The following is a 17,685-nucleotide window of genomic DNA, read 5'->3' as shown; positions in this document are numbered from 1 at the left end:
TTCTCTTTGAGTATTAGAGATCCAATAAACAAGAATGTCCAGTTGATCAGAAAAAAAAAATCTTGTTCCAATCTTTACAAGTTACAGAGTTTATAGAATAGGTAACAATCATAGATGGGACAATACCCTCTTTAGGTTTACTTTCCCAACCTCATTCACGTTGGCAGTTTGTGTCCCCAGAGGGCAATTGACTACTGTCACAAGTAGTTAGAGCAGCTAGGTGGCACAATGGATAAAGCACTGGGCTTGGAATCAGGAAGATTAATCTTCATGAGTTCAAATCTGGCCTCGGACTCTAACTTGTTGTATGACTCTGGCTAAGTCACTTAACCCTGTTTGCCTTAGTTCTTCATTTGTAAAATGGGCTGGAGAAGGAAATGGCAAACCATGCCAGTATCTTTGCCAAGTAAACCCCAAATGGGGTCACAAAAAGTTGGACATGACTGAAACAACTCAACAACAACAACAAAAGCAGTCCAAAGAAAATCCTGAGGGACTGTGGCTTACCTAAAACTATTTTTTACAAGGCCTCATCTGGTGTGATCTTCCCAATATTGATTAACCTCTTGCTACCAATTATCAAAAGAACAATGAACATAATCAATCAAATTAATAAAAACAACAAAAACATAATTATAGAGAGAGAAGAGGAGGAAGGAAAAGAGAGAGGGAGTGATGGAGGAGACTAAAAGGGTTAACAGATAACCTATCAATTATAGCTAAAGGGGGTTAACAGATAACCTAAGTCTTGAGTTATCAATAGTACTTAAAAGGGTTAACAGAGAAACTAAGGTTTGTGTTCTTACAGTAACCAAGAGGGTTTGTCCCTATCAACCCTCACCATCAACAGAGACAGTAACTAGGGACCATTAACCATTAATAACCATTAATATTCCTAGATGACAGGACACCTAGAAACCAGATCTTAAGTAAAGAGATACCACAAACACAGAGACCCTCTGGGTCTGACAAGTTTAAGCATGTCTTTAGGAACAAGTGCAGAGAAGGCCAAATGTGTCCTTAGGCTCACCTTATGACGTGTAAATTTCAAAAACACACCTCCAAGGAAAAAGGTACCTGCTTTCAGGGTTGTTGTAGGATCCTATGAAGTCCAAATTAGGATAAGACTTGCCATGTACCTCCTTAAGGAGGAGATTAAGATGAGGAAATAACCTACTTTTTCTCACTATAAATACAACCATTTTCCTCTCCCTATTCCAGACACCTCCTTGGTGTCTCCCTGTGGTCAGCACAGTATTTCAATAAAACTTGGCAAATGGAGTCACTGAGTCTTGTAATTCTTTGGGATGCCTCATGATCAATTTGATCGATTAAATCCATCCCTACTACAGGAAGGGAAGAGATAGAGAAGGAGAAAGAAGGAGTAAGGGGAGAGAGAATAGAGAGTCAGAGACAGAGAGGAAGAGGAAGAGGTGGGAGAGATGGGGAGGGAGGAGAGAGGAAAAGAGAGAGAGAGAGAGAGAGAGAGAGAGAGAGAGAGAGAGAGAGAGAGAGAGAGAGAGAGAGAGAGAGAGAGAGAGAGCTTATTATTTATTAAGTGCTCATTATATGCCAGACACTATCCTAAGTGCTGAGGAGATGTTTCCTCAGGACAAAGAAGTCCCTGCCCTCAAGGAGCTTATATTTTTTTGTCATAATCCAAGAATCTTTTTATTATGTTTTTTAGTCATTTATGCCATGAATTCATAGGGGATTGGTTCCAACAGCTCAGGTTCCTTGCCATTGGTCCTCACAAAGTGTGTTTCTCTGGGTGGAGCAGGCTGATGTTTCAGTTGAACCCAGGTGCCTTTTTCTTTGGCTTCCTTCTTCTTCTGATCATTTTATTTTACCCTCTTCAGGAAGCTATCTCTGCTCCTAGAATGCTTAATATGCTCAATACACACATTAATTTTCTTGGCTAGAATCTTGCCCTTAATCTGTTTGTTTACAACAATGCCTACATCATGTTGAGTAACATTATAGACCGGTCCAGTCTTGCCATGGTAACATTTGTGGGGCATTCCTTGCTGAACTGTGCCCATACCCTTGATATCTACAATATCACCTTTCTTGTATATTCGCATATATGTAGCCAAAGGGACAACACCATGTTTTCTAAAGGGCCTAGAAAACATGTAACGTGTTCCTCTCCTTTTTCCTTTTGTGTTCGTCATTTTGGCAATTCACTGGAATATGGTGGACCGGTGGAAAAAGTAGGAGCTTATATTTTAACTGGAGAAGACAGTAAATAAAGGGATTCTAGAAAGCAAGGGAGGGGAGAAAAGTAGTTCAGATCCTAGCTTGCTCGGTATCCTCAAATAACACTCAGTTGTGGGGATGGGAGGAAGACATAAGAATCATGTGAGGAGATGGTGTATTCTAGCTGATAGAATGCTGACTTTACAATCTTACTTAACCTCTCATAGGCCCAGGTAACTTTCTAGGGCTAAAAGAGCAGGTATAGATAGTCTTCATTGGTTGAGGAATTTCTTCACTAGGGACTCTTTACACTGATGAAATCCCAGGTCCAGAAAAAAGCGGGGGGAGGGAGAGGTCACAAAAAACTCTTAATTAGGAAATGAAATTCAAAACTCTTGAAAAGAATAGATAAGGGGGCAGCTAGGTGGCGCAGTGGATAAAGCACTGGTCCTGGATTCAGGAGGTCCTGAGTTCAAATCTGGCCTCAGACATTTGACACTTACTAGCAGTGTGACCTTGGGCGAGTCACTTAACCCTCATTGCCCCGCCAAAAAAAAAAAAAGAAAGAATAGATAAGAAGAGATCATTAATGAAAAACAATACTTTTCTTTTAAGGATCAGGCTGATGCTTTTTTCTGCCTGGGTTTTAGGTTATACTTCAAAGAAGAGCATCTTTTGGCCCTCACACCTCCTCTCAGCTGCCAGACTCATTTCTCAGGAGGTCTGCCCACCTCCCACCTCCCACACCTTTCCTTGATTTGTCTTTGGAAGAGGTTAATGCTGGACAGGCACGGATGGAGAGGAGTCTCCATTTTTCCAATTTCTCAGCTATTCAGTGATGATTTGTGTAAATTTCATATACTGATATCGGTACAAAACCAGTCACAGATTGTCTGTTTGGCACAAATCTGCACTTGATAGCACTGAAAATTCCAGCAGTCCTATAATGGAACTGTATTTTCTGAGCATTTACAGAAATTCTGGCCACTAGAAAACCTTTCTTATCTCTGGTAATTACGAACAGGGTGAACACAGCGATCCTTCAGTTTGCCAAAACATAGGAGTGTCAGGGAAAGGAATTGAGGTTATGCTGTAGAAACAGTTTCATGTATTTGCGCAATTGTCATGTTATTCACCCCTCCTCCCCCACCCCCTCACCCAAGGCAAAGCCAGAAGACACCACTTTAAAGTCAGAGGCCTTTAGTTTCAATTTTCTTTAGCTTTGATTTTGAGAAGAAATGAGGCACTTTACAATGAAGGAGGTTTACTTTGTTTGACCTGTCACAGAAAGGATACATAACAAGGATACTGTGGCATTTAGTTTCTCTGGACTGCCCTGCCTCATCTTCATCCCTCCATCTGAGAACACATCTGGTCAGGCAGTCATCAGGGTATGGTGATTCCCCTGGTCTTAGGAATGCACCCACCAAGTCTGAAAGGATCAAGTCTGGAGCCCCCAAGGTGTGAGCTTGGTCAATGTCCAATATCAGCTGTCTAAGGATGGATGAATCATCCCAGTTTCTGTACCAATTGGTATTAGAATTGGGCAGTCTTGTCGTTCAGTCATTTTTCAGTCATGTTTGACTCTGCATGACCCCAACTGGGTTTTTCTTGGCAAAGATACTCAAGTGGTTTGCCATTTACCACTTCATCTCATTTTACAGATGAGGAAACTGAGGCGAACAGGGTTAAGTGACTTGCCCAGGGTCACACAGGTAGCAAGTGTCTGAGGCCAGATTTGAACTCAAGAAGATGAGTCTTCTTGACTCAAAGCCCAGCACTCTATCCACTGTGCCACCTAGGTGCCCCAGGGAGAGCTAGTCTCAAAAAAAAAAAAAAAGCAAAACAAAACTAAAACCTAAAACACAAAGGTGAAAAATATAGAAAGGCAGATTTTGACTCACTATAATGTTAGGACTTCCTAAAAATTAGAGCTGTCAGAAAGTGGAATAAGCAATGAGTTCTCTATCATTGGAAGTGTTCAAGCAGATCCTGGATGAACACTTGACAGAGTTGTTGTGGGAGATTCCAATTTTTGATTGGGGTAATACAACAACTGGAGCACTTCTGGGATTTGATGATTTCATTGGTCTCTTTAAAAGCCTTTCCTAAACAATATAAAATACTTGGGAGTCTACCTGCCAAGACAAACCCAGGAACTATATGAGCACAATTACAAAATACTTTTCACACAAATCTAAACAACTGGGAAAATATCAATTGTTCATAGATAGACTGAATCAATATAATAAAAATGACAATTCAACTTAAACTGATTTACTTATTCAGTGCTATATGCACCAAAATACCAAAAATTATTTGATGCAACTAGGAAAAAATATGAACAGAATTTATCTGAAAGAACAAAAGGTCAAGAATATCAAGAGAATTAATGAAAAAAAAATGCAGAGGAAGGTGGCCTAGCAATATCAGATCTCAAACTATATCATAAAGCAGTCATCATCAAAACAATCTGGTACTGGCTAAGACATAGATTAGTGCATCAGTAAAATAAATTATGTACACAAGACATAGTAGAAGATGACTATAGTAACCTAGTATTTCACAAACCTAAAGACCCCCAATCTCTGGGATAAGAACTCACTGTTTGGGGCAGCTAGATGGCACAGTGGATAGAACACCGGCCCTGGAGTCAGGAGGACCTGAGTTCAAATCTGGCCTTAGACACTTAACACTTACTGGCTGTGTGACCCTGGGCAAGTCACAACCCCAATTGCCTCACAAAAAAACCCCCAAACTCACTGTTTGACAAAAACTAACATGATTCTCCCAAAGAACATTTGTGTTTTCTCCTCATAGCTCCAAAGTTGGCCCATAGCAAAGTTGTTAATTCAACCCAACCCTGTCTTCTGTATTTCTTCTTCTGCCTCCCTTTTCTTGCTACTCCTTCATATTTACTCCCACACATATCATATAAACACATGTCCCAGAAGCCCTTTCACTGAGGCTTCTCCAGAGTTCCCTATTTCACCATTTAAAATCTTGGGGGCAGGGGCGGCTAGGTGGCGCAGTGGATAAAGCACCGGCCCTGGATTCAGGAGTTCCTAAGTTCAAATCCGGCCTCAGACACTTGACACTTACTAGCTGTGTGACCCTGGACAAGTCACTTAACCCCATTGCCCCGTAAAAAAAATAAATAAATAAAATAAAATCTTGGGGGCAGGGGGCAGCTAGGTGGCACAGCGGATAAAGCACTGGCCCTGGATTCAGGAGGACCTGAGTTCAAGTCCGACCTCAGACACTTGACACTAGCTGTGTGACCCTGGGCAAGTCACTTAACCCCCATTGCCCCAGGGAAAAAAATACAAAAACAACAAAAAATCTTGGGGGCAGCTAGGTGGAGCAGTGGATAGAGCACTGGCCTTGTATTCAGGAGGACCTGAGTTCAAATCCGGTCTTGGACACTTGACACTTACTAGCTGTGTGACCCTGGGCAAGTCACTTAACCCCTGTTGCCCTGCCAAAAAAAAAATTCCAATCTTGCATCTTATATTCTGAGGGCCAGCCCCAATACAGTTGCTAGCTAATCTAGAATACAAATCTTTGCCCATATGTTAATGGGTCTTCCATCCCATTATATATTAATATATAATTTATTAATATTATTTTAAATGTATATATATGTGTGTATGTGTGTATTTCAACAATGTCTTTTCACAAAAGGGTATTGCTAGTGGAGATTTATAATAGAGGAGATTCCTTGAAGGAGATTGATGGGGTGGCTGTCAGACCCACAATTAGATGCTTCAAGGTAAGATATAAAATATAGGACAAAATAGAATTAGACAGACTTTCTGAGGACAAAAAGCTCATCCCAACATTCCGAAGTAGATTCCTATAGGAAAACATCAGAACAAGGCCTCCTTGTGACGATTAAAAACTACATATGAAATCACTTTACTCCAGATTCTTGAAGCAGACAGTGGGGGGGAAAATAAGGCAGACAAGTCCTTGTCTTACTAACATACCTGAAACTGATCTCTAATCTATGCAAGTCCAGATAACTCCAAGAAACTTCTGTTATGGTTACAGGGGCAGAGGAACCAACAAAAGGTAGCTTGGAAGACGTGCTACCTTACGAAGCCACAAATGCCAGTCCAGGGGATGTAAGAATCCCATTGTATGGTGCCTGCCATCTGTAGTGACAGTAGACAAAATCTGGAAGTTCTCTTGATATTCATCCTCTAGGACCCTTCCAACCAATCCAAGGGGTAGAGCTCACGATGGCAAGCAACTTAGATCTAACATGAAATCTCTTACCTTTGCTCAGGAATCCTTTATGTTGAATTAAGACACATAGAAGCCAGATACTTGACACTTACTAGCTGTGTTACCCTGGGCAAGTCACTTAACCCCCATTGCCTGCAAAAAAACCCAAAAAACAAAAACAAAAACAAAAGACACATAGAAGCACCAACTGACTTTAAAGTGTTTAGTTTTCCCTTTTCTAATCATGGTGATCTCTCCAATGTGATTGTAATTTATAGACAGAATTGTCATTTGGAGGAGCTATTTTTCCTCCCTGGGATGTTATGTTTTGTTGGCGTTTATGAATGCCTTCATCCCTCAGATGATTGATGACTGACTCACGTGACTGAAACTCCCATATGAATGTTGTTCCTACACACACACACACACACACACACACACAAACTTCAATGAGCAGACATTTAAGAAAGCAGAAGAGCAGAGCTAACAGAGAAGCTATGGTTTTGGAACATGAATAGAAATATCAAATTTCCCACATTTGCAACGCCTGTCTCCACAAGATCCAGGTGCTTAGAATAAAAAGTAGTCAGAAAATAAATGTGTAGGGAGAGGAAGAGACAGAAAAACAGACAGAGATTTTCCTTTAAGACTTCCTCCCTAGGGGCAGCTAGGTGGCGCAGGGGATAGAGCACCTGCCCTGGAGTCAGGAGTACCTGAGTTCAAATCCGGCCTCAGACACTTAACACTTACTAGCTGTGTGACCCTGGGCAAGTCACTTAATCCCAACTGCCTCATTAAAAACAAACAAACAAACAAACAAAAAAACCGAGACTTCCTCCCTGAAATTCTGTTTGGATGAGTGCTTAGGGGTTGTAACTACCTTTCAAAACTAATGTTATGCCTAGGTACATTTCCTTGTCTCCTCCTGGAATAATAATAATTATGATAATAATTATAATAACAATAATAACAACAACAGCTAAGGTTTATATAGAACCTCCTGTGTGCTAGGCACTATGCTAAACACTTTATAATTATTATTATCTCATTTGATCTTCACAACAACCCTGGAAGGTAGGTGCTATTATTATTATCCCTATTTTTTTTTGCAGCTAAGGAAACAGATCCAAACAGAGGTCAAGTGACTTGCCCAGGGTCACACAGGTAGGAAATGTCTGAGGTTGGATTTGAACTCAGGTCTTCCTGACTGCAGACTCAGAAACTATCCACTGCACCACTCAGCTAAATATAATTATTCAGGTTGAAGACTCTACAGAACCTTCTGCTGAGGACAGAATATCACACCAGGAGCTACCAAGGACAATCCTTTTGTAAGGAACCCCACAGTGCAGTCAAGTTATTTTATTTTGGTGAAGTTTGTTATAAGGACATTGCTAGAAATCACATTTCCCAAAGTAAAGAAATGAAATAGAACCTATCTCAACCCTCTCTAGTGACTTAATCAAATGGAAAGTGCTTTTCTTTTCTTTTTCTTTTTTTTTTTTTGTGGGGCAATGAGGGCTAAGTGACTTGCCCAGAGTCACACAGCTAGTAAGTGTCAAGTGTCTGAGGCCAGATTTGAACTCAGGTTCTCCTGAATCCAGGGCCAGTGCTTTACCCACTGTGCCACCTAGCTGCCCCCCTTTTTAATTTTTTTATTTTTTTGGAAAGTACTCTTAATACTGATAAGAAAGTGTGTATCATACACACACACACACACACACACACACACACACACACACACACACTTTCATCCACTATGGACTACCTTTTGGAGATGTCAATGTAGCTTTGTTGTACAGAATCCTTCTTTATAATGTTATTCATATTAGTTTGGGATCTCTACCTTTTTTGTCATAGACCCCTCTGGTGAATCCTATAGATCCCTCCTCAGAGTAATGTTTTAAAATGCATAAAGTCCATTGAATTACAAAGGAAGCCAACTGGGGCAGCTAGATGGCACAGTGGATAGAGCACCGGCCCTGGAGTCAGGAGTACCTGAGTTCAAATCCGGCCTCAGACACTTAACACTTGCTAGCTGTGTGACCCTGGGCAAGTCACTTAACCCCAATTGCCTCACTAAAAAAAAAAAAAAAAAAAGGAAACCAACTATATTGAAATATAATTATCAAAATATATTTTTTAAAGTCTGCAGACCTCAGATTAAAAACCCATGGTATTGAAGAAGGCCTCCAATTATGTCAGATGGATTGAAGAAAAGGTTTTCTTGGATGAGATGGACAAAAATTTCACAGAATGAGTGAGAGGTTGTGATTTGTACTGGCAGGATGGTAAATTCATTGAATTATTCAAATTTCAGTAATTTCAAATTGCCCTGGCTCATCTTATTTTACAATCATTTATGAGTGCTAAGCTAATAAAAACTTGGACTACTTTCCTCTTTAGCTAAGTGTAATAGTGGGTAGATAACTGGACATGGACTCAGGAAAACCCAAGTTCAAATTGTAAGGGGCAAAAATTCTAGCTAGTCTGTCTAAAATATCTAATGAGTGGTCACCAATAAATTATAAGCTTTAGCAAGAGTTTAGACCTTTAAGCATTTATTAAGGAGAATAAGAATTTGGTGAAGAGAGAGAAAGAGGCCTAGATTCAGCTGTCTATCTCAGGGATCCAATATCTCCAGCTCCTCTGCCACCCTGAGGTCCTCCAGCAAGCCAGCGAGAGAGCAAGCCTCGCCTCTTTTATAGACAGTACCCACGAGCAAACATCACTTCCTGATGCCAAGGAAAGCCGCATGGCTTGCCCTCAGACGTCTTCTCCTCATGGCAGAGTTTTCCTACGGTAACTCTCCAGCAGGTGGCGTCATTCCAGTCATTACAAAATCTAGCTTAAGAAACTAAATAGTTATCTGATCCTGACCAAGTAACACTCTCTCTGCCTTGGTTTCCTCAGTTTTTTCACCCCAAAATGGGTATAATAATAGCATCTATCTTCAGGGATTGTTGTGAGGATACTATGAGATAATAATTGAAAAGCAGTTTTTGAACTTTAAAGGACTATATACATACAACTACTTATTATTGCTCACTCAATCACCACCCTAGTTCAGACTCTCATCACCTGTAGTCTGAACTATTGCAATAGCTTTTTCATTGGTCTCTCTGTCCCAAATCTCTACTAATTTCAATCTATGCTCCACTCATATGCCAAAGTGGTTTTTCTAAAGAATATGTATTTATTTATTCATTTATTTGTTTGGTTTTTTGCAGGGCAATGAGGGTTAAGTGACTTGCCCAAGGTCACACAGCTAGTAAGTCTTAAGTGTCTGAGTCCGGATTTGAACTCAGGTCCTCTTGAATCCAGGGCCTGTGCTTTATCCACTGCGCCACCTACCTGCCCCCAGAATATTTATTTTCTAAAGAATATTTTAAGAGACTATTTACAGCAGCTCTTTTTGTGGTAGCAAAGAATTGAAAATTGAGCAGCTGTCCATCAACTGGAGAATGGCTGAACAAGTTGTGGTATATGATTGTGATGGTACATGAAGAACAGAATGCTTTCAGAAAAACCTTGATTTACCTGAACTGAAGCATAGTGTAGTGAGCAGAACCAGGAGAACATTGTATACAGTGACAGCAATATTGTTCAATGAATGATTTAGCTATTCTCAACAATACAAGGATCCAAGACAATTCCAAAGGACTCATGATGAAAAATACTATCCACTTCCAGAGGAAAAAAAAATGATGGAATCTGAAAACAAATCAATGCATACTTTTTAAAAACCTTATTTCTATTATTGGTCCGTGTTTTCTTTCACAACATGACTAATATGGAAATATTTTGCATGACTGCACATGTATAACCTATAACAAATTGTTTGTCTTCTCAATGAGGGAGGAGGAAATGTATGAAGAGAAAAAGAGAATTTGGAACTTAAACTTTTAAAAAGCAAATGTTAAAATTTTTTGCATATAATTGGAAAAAATAAAATATTTGAAAAAATAAATAGGTCTGAATAATAGGTATTCTCTGTTTTTTATTAAAGTGCAAATTATTAGGACAGACTCTAAAGTCATTACAGAGCTTGTCAGGAGGTTCTACAGGGTTCCAGTGCTTAATGCAAACAACACAGTGTCATCGTTAAACAAAATATGAATGAGGCAAATATATCAATGAATCCATCAATCAATCAACAAACACTTATTCAGCCCTTATGCTGAGCCAGACCCTGTGGCAGGAGCTGCTGATATAAAGGTGCGACATATCCTATTCTTTTTTTTTTTTTAAGTGAGGCAATTGGGGTTAAGTGACTTGCCCAGGGTCACACAGCTAGTAAGTGTTAAGTGTCTGAGGCCGGATTTGAACTCAGGTATTCCTGAATCCAAGGCCGGTGCGCCACCTAGCTGCTCTTGACATGTCCTATTCTAAGAGCTTACATTTTACTAAGGAACTACAGCTTGGTCACAGATAAGTAAATTTTTTAAAAATACACAAATTTTAATCTATTCTGTAAAAATAATTTATTAAATTTCTATTTCTCATAAGACCACTGTACTAGGCACTAGAGGAGATGGAAAAATAATTAAGATATAGTTTCTGACCCCATAGAGTTCAGCATTTGTATATAGTTGCTATAATGTGGACTAATACGTGAAAGACTATAAAAAGAGGTAGAAAGATCTAAAACAGGGAAGATTCTAATAGGGGAGATTAGTGAGAGCTTCAGGAAAGAGGTGGTCCTTGAGCTAAATCTTGAAGAAGGGTTAGGATTTCAACAGGCAAAGATATAAGGGAGAATGAGCAGAGTATTTTGAACATAAGGAACAACAACAAAACACAGAGGTGGGAAAGAATGGGGTAAATAGAGGGAATGGCAAGTAATCTGGTTTATATGGAGCATGTTATATATGGAAGCATGAGAGAAGGTACCATATTAAAAAAACTTGAGATGCCTAGTTAAGGACTTTGGATTTTTTTCCCTAGGTAATAGGGATCCACAAAAGGGTTTTGAGTGGGAGAGTGAAATGATCACTGCTTGAAGATCAATCTGACATGATGGTTTAAGCAGGGAAATCAATTAGGAGATCATTGTAATAACTCAGGTAGGTCCAAAATCATTTGAGAGAAATAATGCAATTTGACAAGGAGAGGGTAGGAGGGCGATCACAACAAGGAGAATGACAACATGTAAGATTTCTCTGTTCCAGGATCTGTTGTCCCCATTTCCCCCCAGTTCTAGAAGCTCTACCTGTGTTGTTTTTTTTTTCTCAGTAATTCATTAAATAGTTTTAAGAATCACATATGGATTTTCATGGATTCCTCCACTCCCCTCACACATCCTTAAGTCCAGAAGAGTTGACCCCTCCCTGCATTCCACTATGAACCTGATCTTTCCGCTCCATTTCACCCAGATTGACCTCTCCACTAATTTCCTGTTCCCTTCACCTCTGCTCCCATCACCCTCTTCCCTCTCTATCACCATACAAATGATGGACATAAGCAAAATTCATAGGATCCTAGAATGTTAGAACAGGAGCTAATCTCAAAAGCCGTCCTGTCCAACTCACACTTGCAAAAGAATCCTATCACTTCCCCCAAACACAGTCATCTAAATTCCAAAGGAAGATGTTCAGTGATTGGAATGAACTACCTCCTAAGGAAGTCCATTACTCTTTGGGACAGTTTGGATTAATAAGAAGGTCTTTAGGGGTGGCTAGGTGGTGCAGTGGATAAAGCACTGGTCCTGGAGTCAGGAGGACCTGAGTTCAAATCCAGCCTCAGACACTTGACACTCACTAGCTGTGTGACCCTGGGCAAGTCACTTAGCCCCAATTGCCTCACAAAAAAAAAAAAAGAAGGTCTTTATGTGTAAACCTAAATCTGCCTCTGAAATTTCTCCCCACTCTCCCTAGTTCTGCCCTCTGGAAGCACATAAAATAAGCCCAGTACTGCAACTGCCTAATTGTATGACCTTGGGTAAAACCCTTTATCCTCTCAGTCTGTTTTTCATCTGTAAAATTAGAGTGTGAGACAAAATTGCCTTTAATATCCCTTCCAACTCTAATTCTATGACCCAATCTGATGCCTTTAAACACCTATAGACAGCAATCATGTCCCCGCTTCTTTTCTCTAAACTAAACATCCTTGGTTTCTTCAAGTGACACGTCAACTTATATCTCCATCTCAAACATTCTAATGGACTCCTTGGGCCCAACCTATGGTAGAGTCTTCTGAATTCATATTGGACTCATCAGACACAGCCAATGAGCCCAACATGGAGATATCATCCAGGAACTCTTCAAAAATGAAAGACTAACAACAATATAGCATGGTCTCCATGTCCTGGTTAGCTAATTCTGGATGTGTTCATATGTATTAGAGTCCTTCCTAAAATGCGGTGTTCAGAATTAATACACAGTTTTGATGTAACTTGACAACAGTGATTCTGTGTTCTTAGATCAAATTCTGGACGTGGAAAGATCTTCAGGGAACATGATTCCATTCTGTGGAGAACTTTCCATGTAATTAAAGGGGTTTAACTTTCAAATAATAGCAAGTTTACCTTTTAAAATATTATATGTCTAGGGGCAGCTAGGTGGCGCAGTGGATAGAGCACTGGCCCTGAAGTCAGGAGTACCTGAGTTCAAATCCGGCCTCAGACACTTAAAACTTACTAGCTGTGTGACCCTGGGCAAGTCACTTAACCCCAATTGCCTCACTAAAACAACAAAAAAAAAAACAAAAAAAAATGTTATATGTCTGGGCAGCTAGGTGGTACAGTGGATAGAGCACTGGCCCTGGATTTAGGAGGACCTGAGTTCAAATCCAGCCTCAGATCCTTGAGACACTAGCTGTGTGACCCTGGGCAAGTCACTTAACCCCAATTGCCTCACCCCCCCAAAAAAATATATATATATAAAATTATATGTCAACTGTGATGGAACTGTATTTCAAGTTATAATAATATACCTAGTGATTTTTCACCTTGCTATTGAGAGACCTCTTGCCTTCAACTCAGAATTTGTGTCAATTATTTCAATACTTCTAAAATATCCAATTATAATAATTACATTGTATGGCTCTAACTTAGAGCCAAATAATGTCCCTCAGGTCCCCTGTTCTTTGGGGTTCCCTCCTAAGGTTCCCTCCTCTTTGGTTTTAGGGAGTTGATTTTATTTTATTTTTTATTAATTTTTAAAAATTATTATCACACTTTTCCTCCCACTCTAACCTGGTCCTATTGGCTGCTTTACTTTTGGGGGGAGGTGGGGCAGTGAGGGTTAAGTGACTTGCCCAGGGTCACCCAGCTAGCAAGTGTCAAGTTCCTGAGGTCTGATTTGAACTCAGGCCCTCCTGAATCCAGGGCTGGTGCTCTATCCACTGCGCCACCTAGCTGCTCCCGGGGAGTTTATTTTAGAAAAAAAATTGAATATAATCACGCTCACTCTGAGTCCCGAGTCAGGAAAAGCCCTAAAATTTGGGTAAAGATTTGGCTCCTGCCTTAGTTCACATTTTTATCTAATCTCTCTTCTTTGCCACAGCTCAATGTTACCTTCTAAGCCTCTGGGCTGCTGGTTTTTATCAGCTCAGCTCTATGCTTCTACCAGACCCTCATAACCTCTATCCAGTTCTAAAACAGCTTCTCCTTTTTTATACAATCTCCTAAAGACATGGCCACGTCTCTCACAAAATGGCTCTAATTGAAGGTATAAGGGCCTTGTTCATACTTAGTTCTGATGTTGATACAATCAAGAAGTATTCTTACCTAACAAAAGTAATTAATTTGAAGTGGGGTGGGATAATCACTGGAGCCTTACCCTTCCATTCCAATACCTTATGGATTTGTGAATTCATCAGCATAATTAATCCCTCCCTCTAATTTAGCAGATAGCTTTGAGAGTTACCAGACAAAAAAGGAGTTCCCCAGCAGCCAAGCCTGTGATGAGATTTTAAAAATGCAGCTAGGCCAGTCCCTGGATAACAGACATACAGATTGCCTAGCACAGTGCCTGGTGCTTGTTGATATCCCAGAAGCCTCTCCAGCTTGATAAGATCTGCTAGAGTTTTTTCTCCTCTGACTTGGCTTCAAAAGCTCAGGGTCACCTCTGAGCCGCAATATGTCATCTGAGAAGTACTTCAGTGGAAGGGTGGAGTTAAATCACTTGCCATTTTATTAGGAATAATAAAAAACTGCCATTAAAAATGTCCCTGCTCTAGGTGGAAACCAAGATATCTATTTAGATAATGATAAATAGGATCCCACTGATTAGAATGCTAATTCTCAGTCAAAATTTCTAGATGGGTTGGTAAAGATGACTTGAATCCTGTGGACTAGGTGTTAACAATTGGGGGACAGTTTTTTTTTTAATTAAAAAAAAATTAGATTAACAAGTACTTTTTTCTTCTCTCTCCCACCCCTTTCCCCTCTACTGAAAGAAATAAGAAAAGCAAAACCCTTGCAATAAATCAGTCAGAATCAGTTAATAAATATTTATTGTGTCCCCTATGTTCCAAGCACTGTGCTAAGCTCTGAGGATACAAAAAAAGGTATAGGACAGTGCCTACCCTGCAGGAGTTCACAATCTAATGGGGGAGACAACATGCAAAAAGAATTTGAAAAGGAAGGCAGAGAGGGAAGGAGAGGTCCTAGCCTCTGAAAGCAGGATAAAAGTCACCCACCAGATCAGGATGAGAAATGATCAGAGGTGGGGTGAGCTGCTGAGGTTATTTCATCTTTCAAAAGGATCAATTTCTGGAGATGATGAAGTCCAAGAAAGTAGCTGGGTGAGAAATAAATGTACATGGTCAAGGAAAACAAAATTAGAGGATGTTTTGAAAGTGATGAGGTCATCACTCTATTATGTCTTTGATTGATTTATTTTTCTTTTGGTGAGGCAACTGGGGTTAAGTGGCTTGCCCAGGGTCACACAGCTAGTAAGTGTTAAGTGTTTAAGGCCGGATTTGAACTCAGGTACTCCTGACTCCAGGGCCGGTTCTCTATCCACTGCGCCATCTAGCTGCCCCCTTCTATTATGTCTTTGGCAAGAAGATCCCATCCATCAAACTCAGTGGCAACTTGGGATAAAGATTTTAAGATCTTTTCTACCATTGATGTAAACAGTGGACTTTAATAGTGGGCACTAAGTCAGACTGGGAGGTTAACATCTCAGGTGACTGAAATAGATTTCAGGGAGGCATTGATCAAGTACGGGAAGGTTCTTTAAAAAAAAAATGACAGGATGGCTGTCAGGGTACCACTCTGTCGAATTCACCTCTGCTCTTTATAGAAATTTAAAATGATGTGGAAACCCCGGCCAGAAAACCAGACTCCATGAAGAGATTAACTGCCTCAATTACTTCAAATTAGAGAGAAGGATGTTTTTTGTTGTTGCATCTTTTAAAAAATGCCAAATTGTACAAGGGAGAGTCACTGGGGGCCATATAGCATTTCAGGAGATTTTTCTCTTATTATTTGCAAAGTCTGTATGGCGGCAAGAATGTTTTGTTTAGAGGAATATATCATTCCTACTTGTCAACTCAAACTGGATGCTGGACTGATTTGGTGACAACTTTTCTTAAGATAATAAACGCATATTCCACACAGACAGCTGAATTAAGGAACTGGATTGATGCACAAGGGATTTTATGAAGTGGCTAATTGATGTCATTTGTGGGTAAAGGACGTAAATATATTGTATCAATAATGCTGTCATCATTTAAAGCTGGCTGGACAAAGGAAGAGGAAGAATGTTTTTGTGAACCCTGCTAGTCTGGGCAGCTCCCAAGCGAAACTATGAAGTAGGCTGTTTGTCTTCCGTACTGCCAGTATTTCCCCCTTCTCTTTTAGGACCTTTCTGTTGATAAACTCGTACTGGTACTCTGTGCCTCCTCCTTCCCACAATGCTTCATGATCTGGAATTTCCCTTGACTTCCTATCAAAACCTAACTGCCCCATGTCCCATTTACTCTGGCAAATCAACCTGCTAAAGGGATAACTTGTGAGTGTGTTTTATACAGGCATCCTCCCTTTTCCCTACTTCAAAGTTCACCATACTGTTTGAAATTGTCTAATAGAACTGGAGGATCATAGAGCTAGATCTGGAAGGAATCTTAGAGAACATTTAGCCCAGATGTGGAAACTGAGGCCCAGAGAGGTTCAGTGATTTGCTCAAGGTCAAACAGGTAGTAAATGTCAGAGATAGAATTTCAAGTCCTAGCCTTGGCCGACTGTCACCTTACCACTGTTTTCTGAATAGTTTTCCCTGAGGTCCAAACAGATCTAAAGATTTTTCACCTTGAAAGTGATCAGTTTTAGCACCTCCTTACATCCCCAAGTTAGGAGGGGGTAATTTCCTGTTTTGTTCTTTCCCTAATTTCCCTCCCTCTCAGTAGCAACTTCCCAGGGGAGCTTGGCATGACTTAATTGGCTCCCTGTACATATCAACTTAAAATCATAGCACTCCGTAGTCAGAAAGAACCTTGAAGATCGTTTTAGGCAACCCTCTCATTTTACAGAGAAGGAAACTCTAACAGCCTGTTGCTATTAACAGTGGCTTCAATTTACAATCCAGGAATGCAGAGCATCTAAAAGGGGCCACTAATGCACAGCCTTTCTCTTCTGCTGAATTGTATTGTCAGCTTCTTGTAGGTAGAGTCTGTATTCAGAGCCTTGTTGGGCTCCCCTGGATGTAGCAGGTGTTCAATAAATGAATGTTTGTCCATTGATTCACTTGACGTGATGCAGGTCCTGTGATGCCCCTAGATGACTAACAGGAAGTTTCCCTTTCTACTCTATATGAGTCATAATTATTTGTAGTATAAATCTTTACAATATCTCTTATCTCATCTCCTTCGTCCTTGTGATTTTATTTTTAGATCAGATGTGGGGCAGGGGATTTATTCCTCCACACCAAAAAATGCTAAATAGAAAAGACTAATCAACATACCCTAAACAGAACAAGATTCAGTATCTTCACTTATAAATACTTAACTCATCAATTGGTTTGTAGGCTGATACACAAATCTCATCAGAGCATAAAACATTTGGAAGAACATAAAAAGTTTGGAAGATTATTTTTCTAAGCAGGTATTTTACTTTTCACCTCAGCTCTGTATTATATAAAAGGTTTCAGGCTCATGTTTGTTGGTAAAACAACCAGGCTCAGGTCAAGCCTCTTGTTGGTGGCTGTCCCTTTCCATGAGCAACCTCCAACCCTAGCGACCCATGTTTCAGGACCTCTCAGAGGCAGCTGGGTGGGGCAGAGGATTCAGCACTGGGCCTGGAGGCAGGAA

At 40.2% G+C, this 17,685-nt stretch overlaps 1 pseudogene; it reads right to left on the bottom strand.

The window, feature by feature from the left end:
• Window positions 1–1,691: 1,691 nt before the first annotated feature.
• On the bottom strand, window positions 1,692–2,184 carry LOC122733006 (annotated as a pseudogene).
• Between the last annotated feature and the right edge of the window lie 15,501 nt (window positions 2,185–17,685).

Source organism: Dromiciops gliroides, chromosome 6 (genome assembly GCF_019393635.1).
Source record: "Dromiciops gliroides isolate mDroGli1 chromosome 6, mDroGli1.pri, whole genome shotgun sequence".
NCBI classification, from domain to species: domain Eukaryota; kingdom Metazoa; phylum Chordata; class Mammalia; order Microbiotheria; family Microbiotheriidae; genus Dromiciops; species Dromiciops gliroides.
Note: the sequence above shows the minus strand (reverse complement) of the source record. Positions and strands in the feature narration are given on the sequence as shown.